Here is a 12,552-nt window from a genome sequence, read left to right on the forward strand (position 1 = left end):
AAATTACTGTTGTGATCTTCTACTGTAATTTTGTTTTAAGATACGTTAATCTTGATAAATCTGCATTTTGTAGTACAAAACATTTATAAGCATGATGGATGTGTAATAATAATAATAATAATAATAATAATAATAATAATAATAATAGCTTACACTTATATTGTGTATTTCTGGACACTCTACTCAAAGCGCTTTACAGGTAATGGGGACTCTCCTCCACCACCACCAATGTGCAGCATCCACGTGGATCTCTGGATAATTTCAACAGTGTGGAGATGAACAGATTATGTTAATAATGAACAACCGACAATGACTCATTTAAATTTCAAATTTAACTAACAAATGGTCCATGAACTGTAAACCTCTTAACACCGTCACTCCCCATAATGACGGTCATACATCCCTCAAGCACACGCTGGACAAACACACAGTGCTCAATCCACCCTCCCACACCCTTGTACGCCTTGCAGTTCTCAAACTGAATGCATTCTCATTCAATAACCTTTTTAACCAACAGGCTAGTTGAGTTGCCATGGGCACCAGAATGGGACCAGCTATGCCAATATTTTTGTTGGCTGGGTAGAAGAACGCTTCTATGCTTCTTACACTGGCTATGTCCCTGACCTCTACAAGCGATACATTGATGACTGCGTCTGTGCCACCACATGCTCTAACGACCAGCTTGAGCACTTTCTGCATCATTTCACCAACTTCCACCCGTCCACATATCTTCCACTACTCCTCTGTTTCTAGACATCAACTTCTCCATTAACTATCCCCGACTCTGTACTTCAGTCTATTACAAACCCACTGATTCACATAACTTCTGTATCTCCTATATAGCTCATTTCACCCCAAACACATTAAAAACTCTCCCTTTTTCACAGTTCCTTCGGCTATGATGACTCTGCAGCGATGACATCGATTTCCAGAACCAAGCAATCAAAATGTACTCTTTTTTCATCAACAGAGGATACCCTAGCAGTGTTATTGACAGGGCCCTTGCCTGACCCAAAAACACCTATCCGACCATCAACTCGAGCAGGAACTCCCGCCGTAACAATTGCATTCCTTTGATGCTTCCTTACCACCCCAACACACTTTCTCCCAGGACTATTAATGACAACTTTTCCATCCTACAGGATGATCCCTCAACGGGGGTCCTCTTTTCTGACCACCACATTATCTCATATCGCCGACCACCTAATCTGCGTAACCTTCTTGTTCACAGCTCTCTTGACCACCCTCAACAACCATCCACGCCAGGCACTTTCCCTTGCAACAGAGCTCGCTGTATCACCTGCAAGTACATATCTAACCCCACACTCATTCAAAGTCCCTCAGGACAATTCCAGGACACTCAGATGACATCTTGTACCTCCAGCAACCTTATTTACTGTATCTCTTGCAGTAAATGCCCAGCCATCTACGTTGGGGAAACAGGAAGGAGACCTGGAGACCTCTTCAGAGAACATGTTAGGACTGTGAAGATTAAAGATTTCTCCAAGCCCATTGTTTCACCTCTGACGGCCATGATCACACTAATCTCTCCATCTGTGTTCTCAAAGATGGTTTTCCTAACTCATACATCAGAAAGACTACAGAAACTAAAATTATCCTGCAGCTAGAATCACACCTTTCCCCTTCTCTCAACGACAAACTAATTTTCTTCTCAATTCACACTACCTGGTTGGCCACTCTGTCTATCCCCTGCTCCTGCCTCCCACTCCTCCTCTCTCCCAGCTTTTGTTCTCCCTCTACATTACCTTTGCTTACTGCCTTGTCTTTCTCACACCTGAAGAAGGCTCCACGTCCCAAAAAGTTGTGATATCTTTCTTCTCTTTTCAGCATGAGATTTGAGTTTGTTTAAAATAATTTTGTGAAGAATCTCAGGGAGAGAGACATGTATCTCCTAGAAGTTAAGTTGTTTTAAGGCTGGTATGCAGTTTATTTCTCTGGCATGATAATCAGACACTTGAGGAAGACAGTATCTCATATGGAGCTGTTTTGATTTAGTTTATGTTATTGAATTCTCTATACTGTAAATATAGAAGTATTTCTGAACCTTATGACTGTGTTTGTAGTTATCTGTTTTCCTGTACCCTCCATTTTTAAATTTGCTGCCAAACTGATATTGCTTTTCAGGGGCAAGGACACTGTTGAATGTAATACTGTATATATAGAGGAAAATATATTCCAGAATAATAATGACCCCATATGCCCTCTTTAAGGACTAATAAGTTGATCCAACAGTGTAGCTCGTCTATCTCATTGTCCAGTTACTGAACATTGGCTAACAAAATAGACTGCAGCGATGGTCTGTGCAGACGCCTCCATAGACGCGCTAGTACACCGCCTTATCTGCCCCAGCGTGTGCCCACCTCTTGTTGTTTTTCACCACATCTTTGTCCAATCCGGCATGTCCAGTATGTGAAAAAAGTTGTTTGATGACCCTAAGGAGTCTGTCCTCAGGTTTAAAAGTGTTTGTCTGTCATAAGTAATGACAGGCATTAAGCATTCAACACAAAACAAGAGCATTAACAGATAAATAAACATTAAAACAGTCACACAATGAGTGAGCTTTCTGTAAACCATCTCCATCTTGCCGCCACCGGAAGAATTATTTTGTGGCATCCAGGTTAGAGAGAGAGATTTAATTGTAGGTTGTATTCTATTTAGTTTAGAAGGCATCTTGTCTCTTCTTTTGACTTTGTAGGTATTGTTTAAGAGTCAAATGCTTGATAGCAGCCTGGGATTATGTGATTGGTTTAGATCTAGGTCTCTGAAACAGTATTTTGTGTGTTGTATGTTCTTGTTGTGCGTAGTGCAGTGTCACTGATATTCTTAAATATAATTAACAAGTTTGTCAAAATTATTTTTCTTTTCACCAAAGCTATGCCAGAGAACAAATAATTCATTTGCCTAAGTATACCAGCTGCTCAGGTATATTCTTGGAGAAAGCCTTAGAAGTTGGGGGTTATGAGCAATTATTTTACTTTTTTATCTGCTCAGTCAGTTCCCGATCTTCTCCATTTTCATGACCCTCCATTTGCAACAATATTACTCCCAATATTAATCCCGAAAAGCATTGTTAAGAGAGGTTGTACCAAAAACCAAGGTAATCTAAGTACACAGGTATCTGCTTTGATGGGTCCATAGTGGATTTGTGAAAACTATGATCTCAGTGAAAGTGTTAAACTTGAATCATAAGAAAAGCTCGATAGATATGTGTACCAGATGCTACCAGTTAATTCCATGAACTGCATGTCACACCAGCAACATTCCCGTGAGTGATAACATTTGTACCGAAAGGTGGCCCAGGGTTCACAGAACATACCAGGGCCACCTTTCAGTACAGCCGCCCTGTATCAATCAGCCACCCAATTATCTTATTAATTATCCACTTTATTTTCCTCAATTAAATCCCATAAACTCCACTGGAAAGGTGCTCTGACATTGAGTTTTCTGGCAGTGATTAGCACAGCTCAACAAGACACGTTAGAGAAAACCTAGAAAATGCTTAAAATCTCAAGATACTAGACCTGTAATCTGAATCCCCTAAAGTGCCTGTATCCTGGAATGAAGCACCTGTCACCTGTCACCTGTTCTTCCTTGCTTGCTCCCAATGGATACAGTCTCATCTGCTTTCATCCCAGATGGCCATTACTCACATCTTTTCTTTCACCTTGGCTGCGTTTGTTGAGTCCCGGCCCCTCCACCTTCACCCTTCCTGGAAAACCAATGAAACACCCCAACCCTGACATTTGATCTCAACCTGTCATTTTACCAAGGCTGTCTGCAGTCCAGAGCCACACTGTATGCATTTCTTCCACTGATGATAAATGTGTATCCATATAATCAATATAACATCTAAAATTAATGCTTCATTGACATATCTTAAACTGCAAGAAAATGTACAGAGCATTACGTACAAGCAATAATACACAAAATGATATGCAAATTGTCCAAAACAAAAGAGTAGGGTCCAGTAAAAATGAAAAAACAAATGGTAAAGGGAAAATGTATGGGACAGTGATGTGGTTAGCACTGCTGCCTCATAGCTCCAGCATTTTGGTTTTGAATTGAGTCTTTTGTGTCCATCTGTTTCCATGTTCTCTCCTGTTTATGTGGGTTATTGAGAGTTCCAGTTTCCTTTCATCTCCCAAGGAAAAGCAAGGTAGGGATAAGTGCTTGCTATCCATTGTCACTGAGGGTTTATTTCCATGAAAAAACTGGCAAGCCTGCCCATTGCATTAATTATATGAGTAAAATGGTTGTGGAGCACTTCTTCCCTATAATGTGAAAGAAGATTTAGATTGCTGAAAATGAATGGAAGAAAACTTTTCTTCATCAACTAAAGATGATAACCTAAATATGTATTATTTATGTGTTTTAAAATCATAAAATTTTAAATTAAAACTGAAGTTGGAATTGGAAACGCAAACTCACCTTCTCCCAGTTTTCTTCAGGGTCTACTGTTGTCCCATAAGGAGCACTCAGTTTCCGATTAACATAATGGGAACATATAGTCTGACATTATATTGATTGTTAAGTTTGTTCATATTTCTTTAGATGGTTTAAATTACAGGTTTATTTAAGGCTCAGATTTTCTCTGGTATGATGTTTTTTTGTGCAAGGCCAAAAATGTGACAGAATTAGTGCTGGCCCACAAAATTAGAATCAGGAATCAAATTATTATCTTTTCTACCAGAAAACAAAGATGTACATCCAGTACCTATCTTCCATAACCATTTGTGATTTCATACTGGCCCTAGTAGTAAACCCTTTAGCTTTAATACAATAATTATATTGTGAACACTATTACTGTGGTAATACTTGCTTCCTTTGACATTGTTGAGTTGTTTTGTGTTTACTACACCAAACAAAGTGCTACTTCACTAATTGCTGTATAACCTAAACCATGTGCTATCTTCAAAATAAACACTGTCCACACAATTCTTCAGGTATACTGATACAATTTACAGCCATGTTGTCAATTGTGATATACTGTAATTGTTGAGGTATTGTACAATGAGGAAATCATATACCATTTCTAGTAGGCCAGAAATATTTTTCTAGAGAAGACAGCTCCATGAAACTTCACAAACAAAGGTGCAGATCATAACCAGCAGAGATCAAGAATTGTTCCTTAGTCCTTTGGCTACATGTATCAGATAAACATACGATTCACATGTACACATATAAATATACAGTATATATATATGAACATATATGATCTATTGAAGTTTGATGAATGAAGAGGACTTAGAATAGTGTGAGAAGAAAGGCTACTCAGATAGGGGAGACAGGGGAGCCATCTTCAAAGTAATTAAATTGCTGAGTTTCAAGTGAAAGTCATTCAAAATAATTAAAAATCATCAGTAGATTTCATAATTAAAAATTAATTGCTCAAATGTTTCAATGCACCTCACCCTGAAGACACGACTATTCCAAATCTACTTTTCTTTTAGTTTTAATAACAAACAAGAAGCAAAACTTAACTATAAATTCCATCCATCCATTTTCTAACCACCTTAAACCAATATGGAGTCAAAGGGGAGATGGAGCCTATCTTGGCAAGCAACGAGCACAAGGCAGATTACACCCTGGATGGGATGTCGGTCCATCGCAGAGCACACGCAGACACCAGGGCCAGTTTTTCTAGAAGTCAACAAACCTACAAGCAATGTATATCTTTGCTGTTTGGTAGAAATGCTAATCACTGCATCACTGTGACACCCCCTTGAAATAGAGTAGACACTCATTCTAAGGGATCATTTCACAGCAAAAATTCAGTAAGATATTTCTTAATGTGCATAAAGCAGTGTTAAATCACACATGGAAATTTAATCTTTTTATAAAACCTCATTAAGAAAAAGTATGTAAGATAGTTCAGATGTGTTCTGGTTGGGCCTCATTAGTATTGTAAAAGCATAAATGAATAAGCTCTGCTGGTTTTATCCCACATTTCAACTTGCTGCTCAATTTTAATTGAGCATCTTAAAGAATTAGTTGAAAAGGTTGAAAAATAAGAGACTACTCAAAGACTGTGACTTCTTCTGATCGTAGAGGCTTTTGACCAATTGTTTTCTCTGGAAACGTTAATCTTGTGTTGTTATCTGACAAAGACGGTCAGGAGTCTTTAAGAACAAAATTATCTCTGTACTGTACCTTTATCACCACAGATGCTATTATATCGCCTCCAATGTGTACTTTATAGTGATTACTGTTTCTACTCTTGCAGCTAAATTACAAGTCATTTATACTACATATATTTTAAAAAATAGTAAATATCTTTTCTTGCTGCATTTCAGGATATACAGTAAGGCAACTTCTAAACTATAGCGCACATTGTCTCATAGGTAATTGAGGCTAGTCCATTAAAAGAAAACAAATGAAACATATAAAATTGGGATCTTCAAAGATTGGTGTGATATTTCAAAATGTCGTGAAGGAAGGGCATAATGCAACTGAATATACTGTATAATTTAAATACTGTATTTATATTTAAAATCTATACTAGGAATTCTAAAGTGGGTTAATTTTAACAAGTGTGTTAAGAAGTATAAACTAAGAAGCAGTCATTGACTGAGAGTAATGTATACAGTATATCGGATTAATAATTAATTAAACAATTATAGTCTCTAAGTATAGTCTGATATACCACAGAAATATCCAAATAAAAGCCAGAAATATGGCTATCAGTTTAGAAATATGGATACATTTTGGAACTAAAATGAAATGTTATTCCAATTTATATGTAAACCTGAGACAAATACTACCATTATTATTTGTGCAATTGCTGGCTTTCTTTGTGCCTCTCATTCATAGCTGTAGATTTACTGTGCAGCCCTTAGCAGTTGTGTCCCAGAATAATGTACACAGACAGTCCACTGGGAAATAAACCACTTCCCAATGTTTTTACAATGTTTTTTCCTTTAAAAGGGAATAATTAATAAAGCTCTCATAAAAATATCAATACCAATATATCACATTACAATTATGGAAGACATTGATGCATTTTCCATTGTTGAACAGTCAGAAAATACTTGCATCTTATGTTTTGCTGAACATTTCTTAATGATATAATAAATTCCAGATATTTCAAATTATATTTTTGGTTGGGAAATTCATTTGAAGATATTGATTGGGTTTTACGAAATAAAATGTGTAAGTGGTTTATACTACAGTATATACAGTACAATGTTAAACTTCTTCTGCAATTTGTGGTGAGCTGTTGCCAGGGAGGTCGGTTACTATAGTCTCCCAGGATTATAATGCTAAATATATTTTACTATATATATATTTTAAATACCACTTTAAAAGGTAAAAGCGTGACTGAACTTCTCAGAAATGTTCTTATTTCCATTTAGCTTAAAAATATCAGTTTATACTAAGCATCAAAAGAAGCTTGCCAACAACTTGAAATCAGGCAAGATGTTACAGCCAAACACAGTCTCTCAATGATAGCCAATGATGTGGGAGACCACAGCAGACTAAGTGTGATGGTCAGAGCAGGAGTAACTAGTCAAGTCCCGGGACATTACTTGTTATCCTTCTCTGAGTACAGCAACTGCAACCTAGTGCTAAGAATGTTTCACAATGTACAGTATATCCTTTATTGTTTTCAGCAATAGCCACATATGCCACTAGTCTGTGCCTTTCACACTATACCCCCTATTAATTAAGATGACGTTAATTGACATAAAGACATTATTTATGTAATGCCTCTTCAAAAAAATATTAATGCATACTGTATGCTACAAAAAATATAACTTTCCTGAAAGTAACTTAGTGAAGTTGTTCCATTTATAAGTGATACCTCCTGATAGTTAGTATATTTTGTATGACTTTTTATTATTCTTTAAATGTCAAGAACCAGGACTAGAGCAGGCTTTCAATTTAATAGAAAAGGACAGCTTGATTTGCTTTATTGTCTCCCAGTAAAGACACTTTTCTCGTGGCCTTCAGTTTTACATGATGAAAATTAGATTTGTATTAATATAATATAACTGTTATCTTGGGCAACATGGTGGTTTGGCAGTAAGTGCTGCTGCCTAACATCTTGTGGGTTCTGGGTTTGGTCTGGATTGGGGTGCCTGTGTGGAGTGCTTCAGTTTCCTCCCACCTCCCACAGTCATGCTGGTTAGGAAAATTGGTAGCCCTGTGTGAGAGTGTGTCTTGCAGTGGACAGACATGCCATCCACCATGTGGTCCTACATAGCACCCTGTACTTCTGAGATAGACTACTGGATGTGGCAACCCATTTGGGAATAATCAGCTTTCTGCTAATGATTGAAATAATATTATCTTGCTTGTTTTAAATTAGTCTATGAAGTTTAAAGGTAGACAGTTTTACAAATTCAGGTTTATTGTGAATATTCTGAGTCTGCTCTTTGTTATGCAGATGTGATCATTGACCTTAAACTAGATAATTTCTTGTCTTGTTCCCATCTTGATTTAGCTTAGTGCAGCACTTTTCTAATGGGTCATATACAGTACATATTGAATCAGATTGTGCTTCAGGTGTTACTAAGTCTGAGGAAAGCCTAACAGAAAAATGATTCCCTTAAAAGGCCCAAAGATAAAATATCCAGGGAAATCTACAGTAAATGTTAATAAAATGTCTCTTCCAACCGAGCATTTTATTTCAAGTAAGACTAAAACATAGAGGAAATAACTGTTGTTAAATTAAATGCACTAAACCACAAACCACTATCAGAGAAGAAAGGCTTCACTATGTGCTGCAAAAGGAAAAAATAAGTAAATGGTTTCATTTAAAACACACCCTTCCATCTACCAGTTTGCTTTATACAAGTCAGAGGTTCAGAGTATTCATGAGGTTCATGAGAGTAAGGGTAGATTTAATGTTTAATGTGCGAATTTATTGTGTTCCACAAGACAAGTCACACACACGTCTCAGGAGACTAATTTAAATATTTATTGGAATAAATATTTATTCCAATCATATCCTTATTTGGGAGCAAATGCTTAACAAAGTGAAATTCTTTATAGTGTATGTTAGTGGTCAGCAGGAGAAATTCACATACGGATCTTGGCCTCATATTTTAATGAGGACATTTAAGACCTCTTATTCCATACCTGAGAAGAAGTGCACTGTAAATTTATATGCAATTATATACAATTATATACAAGTGGATCGGGGCAGCGTCAGCTGTTCTGTGGGCACTGTGGTGGTGAAGCGGGAGCTGAGTTTGAAGACAAAGCTCTCGGTTTACCAGTCGATCTACAGTACGTCCCTGTCCTCATCTATGGTCATGAGCTGAAGGTAATGACCGAAAGAACGAGATCGCGGATACAAGCGGCAGGAATGAGGTTTCGCCGCAGGGCTGACTCTCTGTGACAGGGTGAGGAGCTCGGCACTGCGGGAGAGCCTTAGAGTAGAGTCGCTGCTCCTTCAGATCGAGAGGAGCCAGTTGAGGTGGTTTGGGTATCTTATTAATCGGTCGGCTTCCATAGCAGCAGTTCTGGGCACGTCCCACTGGGCGGAGACCCCGTGGTAGACCCTGGACACGCTGGAGGGATTATACTGTATCTCTCGGCTGGTTTGGGAGCACCTGGGGACCCCCCAGGGGGAGCTGGAATCTGTTGCTGGGGACAGGGAAGTCTGGGCTGATGTACTGTACTTGGCTTGTTGCAACCGCGACACTCACCAGGAAAAGCAGAGTGAAAATGGATGGATGGATGGATGGATTATATACAATTATACAAATTTATATGAATAAACCTGTGCCATTAGTAAGAAAATACATTAATGTTTTATAGGAAGAAAGACACAAGATGTCATATATTGTCTGATATAAACAGCTGAATAATCAATGCATAACTGGATAGTCTATAGTCTATCATGCATATTCTTGCTATTAGTTCTTTTTATAACCTTAGGTGCTAGTTTATAGTACTAATTTAGGATGTGCTCTTCTGTTGAGCTGAGCATCTTGTTCCTGTACCTCATTACTTATGAGTGCCTGTCTGTGCTAAACAGTGCCCTTTAAAATTGAGCACAGCTTTTTCTGCAGATAGTTGTCCAGATCATAGTTACTTTCTAATGAGATGATGAAAATCCAAAAAGCTCAACCATTGTTACTATTGGGTGTACTATTGTTACTACTGTTTGGTGTCCAGCTAACCAAAACAAAAACCTAACACCTACTGTATAAAAGTCCTAACTTTACTCTAATAGAAATGTTTTCTCTATCTATACAAGAGCTTTATCCAATTCCTGATTCCAAGTCTTAAGAATAATAACAGTTAAACTATAATTCTTTTGACTCACTTCTCTCTCAGTTTCCCTTTTCAGCAGTCTTTTCTTCTAAAAGATCTCCCCCCTCCTCTGTTTCTTAATACCAGCTGCCTCTCATCAGCTTTGTCACTGAGTTACTACACCCTATTCTTTTCAAATTCTGGAATGGCTTATCCTTACAGAAGCCTCCCGGAGACACCTCAACTGAACCTTAACTGAACTCTCCAGTTGTGAATGTAGATTTCCTTGCTCACACTTCTCTTAAGCCTAACCATACCAGGGAAGGCTCCTGACCAAACGAATGCTACATCTCTGACAAGAAATCGGAATTTGTGTTTGTCCAACAAGAACTATGTTTCATTGTTAATTGAAATGGCTGTAAAGCCAAAATCATCTCATAATTCTAGCACATATTTTTACTCCTACAAATCCACTGCAAAGTCCCATTTGTAGTGTAAACTATCTACTCAGAAGATAGTATCTTAATGTTTCTAATGCAGGTTTTATAGCAAAAGCTTCTTTCTCATTCAAATAATAATTTGAAGTTGTATACTTATACAGTACACAGTAGGCTTAGAGGTGTTCCTCCCCTCCTAAATCTTGCAAAAGTACAGCTCCCTGGCCCCACATAGCTCATTGAACAATCAATCCAGAAAGGCAATCTGGGCTATCTCTGACCATTCAGTGTGTCTAGAATTCAGGCCCCTAGTAAGCTCTGTTACCAAAATCGGAACTAAAATGCCTATAATGCCCTATGAGGCCCATTTTTTATTTGCAGGTTGAGGTGTTATCTAATTGCCTCCATTTTTACTTTTCCTCTTCCCAGTATATAACCTAGATACTGAATTTCAGACTTCCCCAAGGTACATTTAGAAGGGTTTACAGTTAGTCACATTTGTTTAAATGTATCCAAGACTGTAACCTTAAAGAGCGATTTCCCAGTATGTGCTAGAAAAAACTACATCTAAATATGCAGCTGCATTTTCTGTATAAGGACGGAAGCCATGAAGTCCAAATGGACAAATATACCTAATTCTTTTCAATCACCTGAATGGCTTCTCCCTACATTCTCTCTACATTCAAGCCACTCCCGCAGCTTTGCCCTCCATTTGGAAATATATATTCCCTCATTGCAAATGAGATTAAAACATTTGGCCCATTTAGTCCGTTAAGAATTTAGTAGCTTATTGATGCAAGGATTTCACCCAGCCATTTTTTCAAAGAAGCCAGGGAATCGGCTTCAACATCATGGCTGGTTATCTTGTTCTATACTAGTATTCACTGTGGGATTATGCACCTAATCCAGTACCTTGATCCCAACTGAGCCGAGCCTCAAACACAACTGTTTCACTCTTTATGAAAGGAAGACAAAAACACATGTTAAAAAAGAAAATACCCTTATCTGCCTTTGGTTATGGTTGCTGTAGTGAGAAAAAAGTGGTCACTGGAATGAGACAGAAGACAAACAAGGACATTATGTGGAAGTGCAAATTTAGTTCTATAAAGTACAAAAATAAGAGAGAAAGAGGGAACAAAATATTTCATTTATAGGGATCAAAATGCCATAAATTCTGTATTTTTCCCTAGTAGTCAGATGAGAAAATGTCCACATTTAATAAAATATAAAAGTTTAAATATTAATAGTATTTATACTAAAGCAACATGGGTTTAGAAAGATGCATTCTTTATTAAAATATACACAACACTTATAGCTCTCTGAGACTGTTTTTGACATACAGTACTTTATTTTTAAGTTTATTTTGGACTTCAGGGTCATTCTACAGTTCTTGCACAACTTGGATTTAAGAAAACATGATAAAAATAACTGCAATAAAACTCCCAAACATGTTATCATCCCTTTCGGTGTGCTTACTCATTCAGCAGAACTATTAGTCTAAGATGGTTACAATCAGTAATCATAATTTACAGAAAGACAACAAAACATTTTCAGATATGTAAGCATATCACAACAAAACAAAACCCATACAATGATCAGAAACACATTTAAATGTCTTTTGCTTATAGTTTTTCAAATACATTTATTTGTCCTTTAAGCCAAATAAAGTTACATAATGGTATTCATATATAACATTATTCTGGATGGTCTCCCCAGTATCCTCATACATGTATATTGAATTAAAACAGAAAGGCCAACTGAGTCATAGAAAATGTTGCAATGCAAGATAAAATAAAAAATAATAACATAAGGTTACAAACGATAGGAGGCCATTCAGCCCATCTAGCCCGTATGGTAGTTAGTAGGTACTGTAACTGAACCAAGGACCTCA

At 37.4% G+C, this 12,552-nt stretch overlaps 1 pseudogene; it reads left to right on the plus strand.

Moving 5' to 3' along the window:
* Positions 1-349: 349 nt before the first annotated feature.
* Positions 350-9,524, plus strand: LOC148651400 (uncharacterized; annotated as a pseudogene).
* Positions 9,525-12,552: the final 3,028 nt, after the last annotated feature.

The sequence above is a fragment of the Lepisosteus platostomus genome, chromosome 12 (assembly GCF_059453375.1).
Source record: "Lepisosteus platostomus isolate fLepPlt1 chromosome 12, fLepPlt1.hap1, whole genome shotgun sequence".
NCBI lineage: Eukaryota > Metazoa > Chordata > Actinopteri > Semionotiformes > Lepisosteidae > Lepisosteus > Lepisosteus platostomus.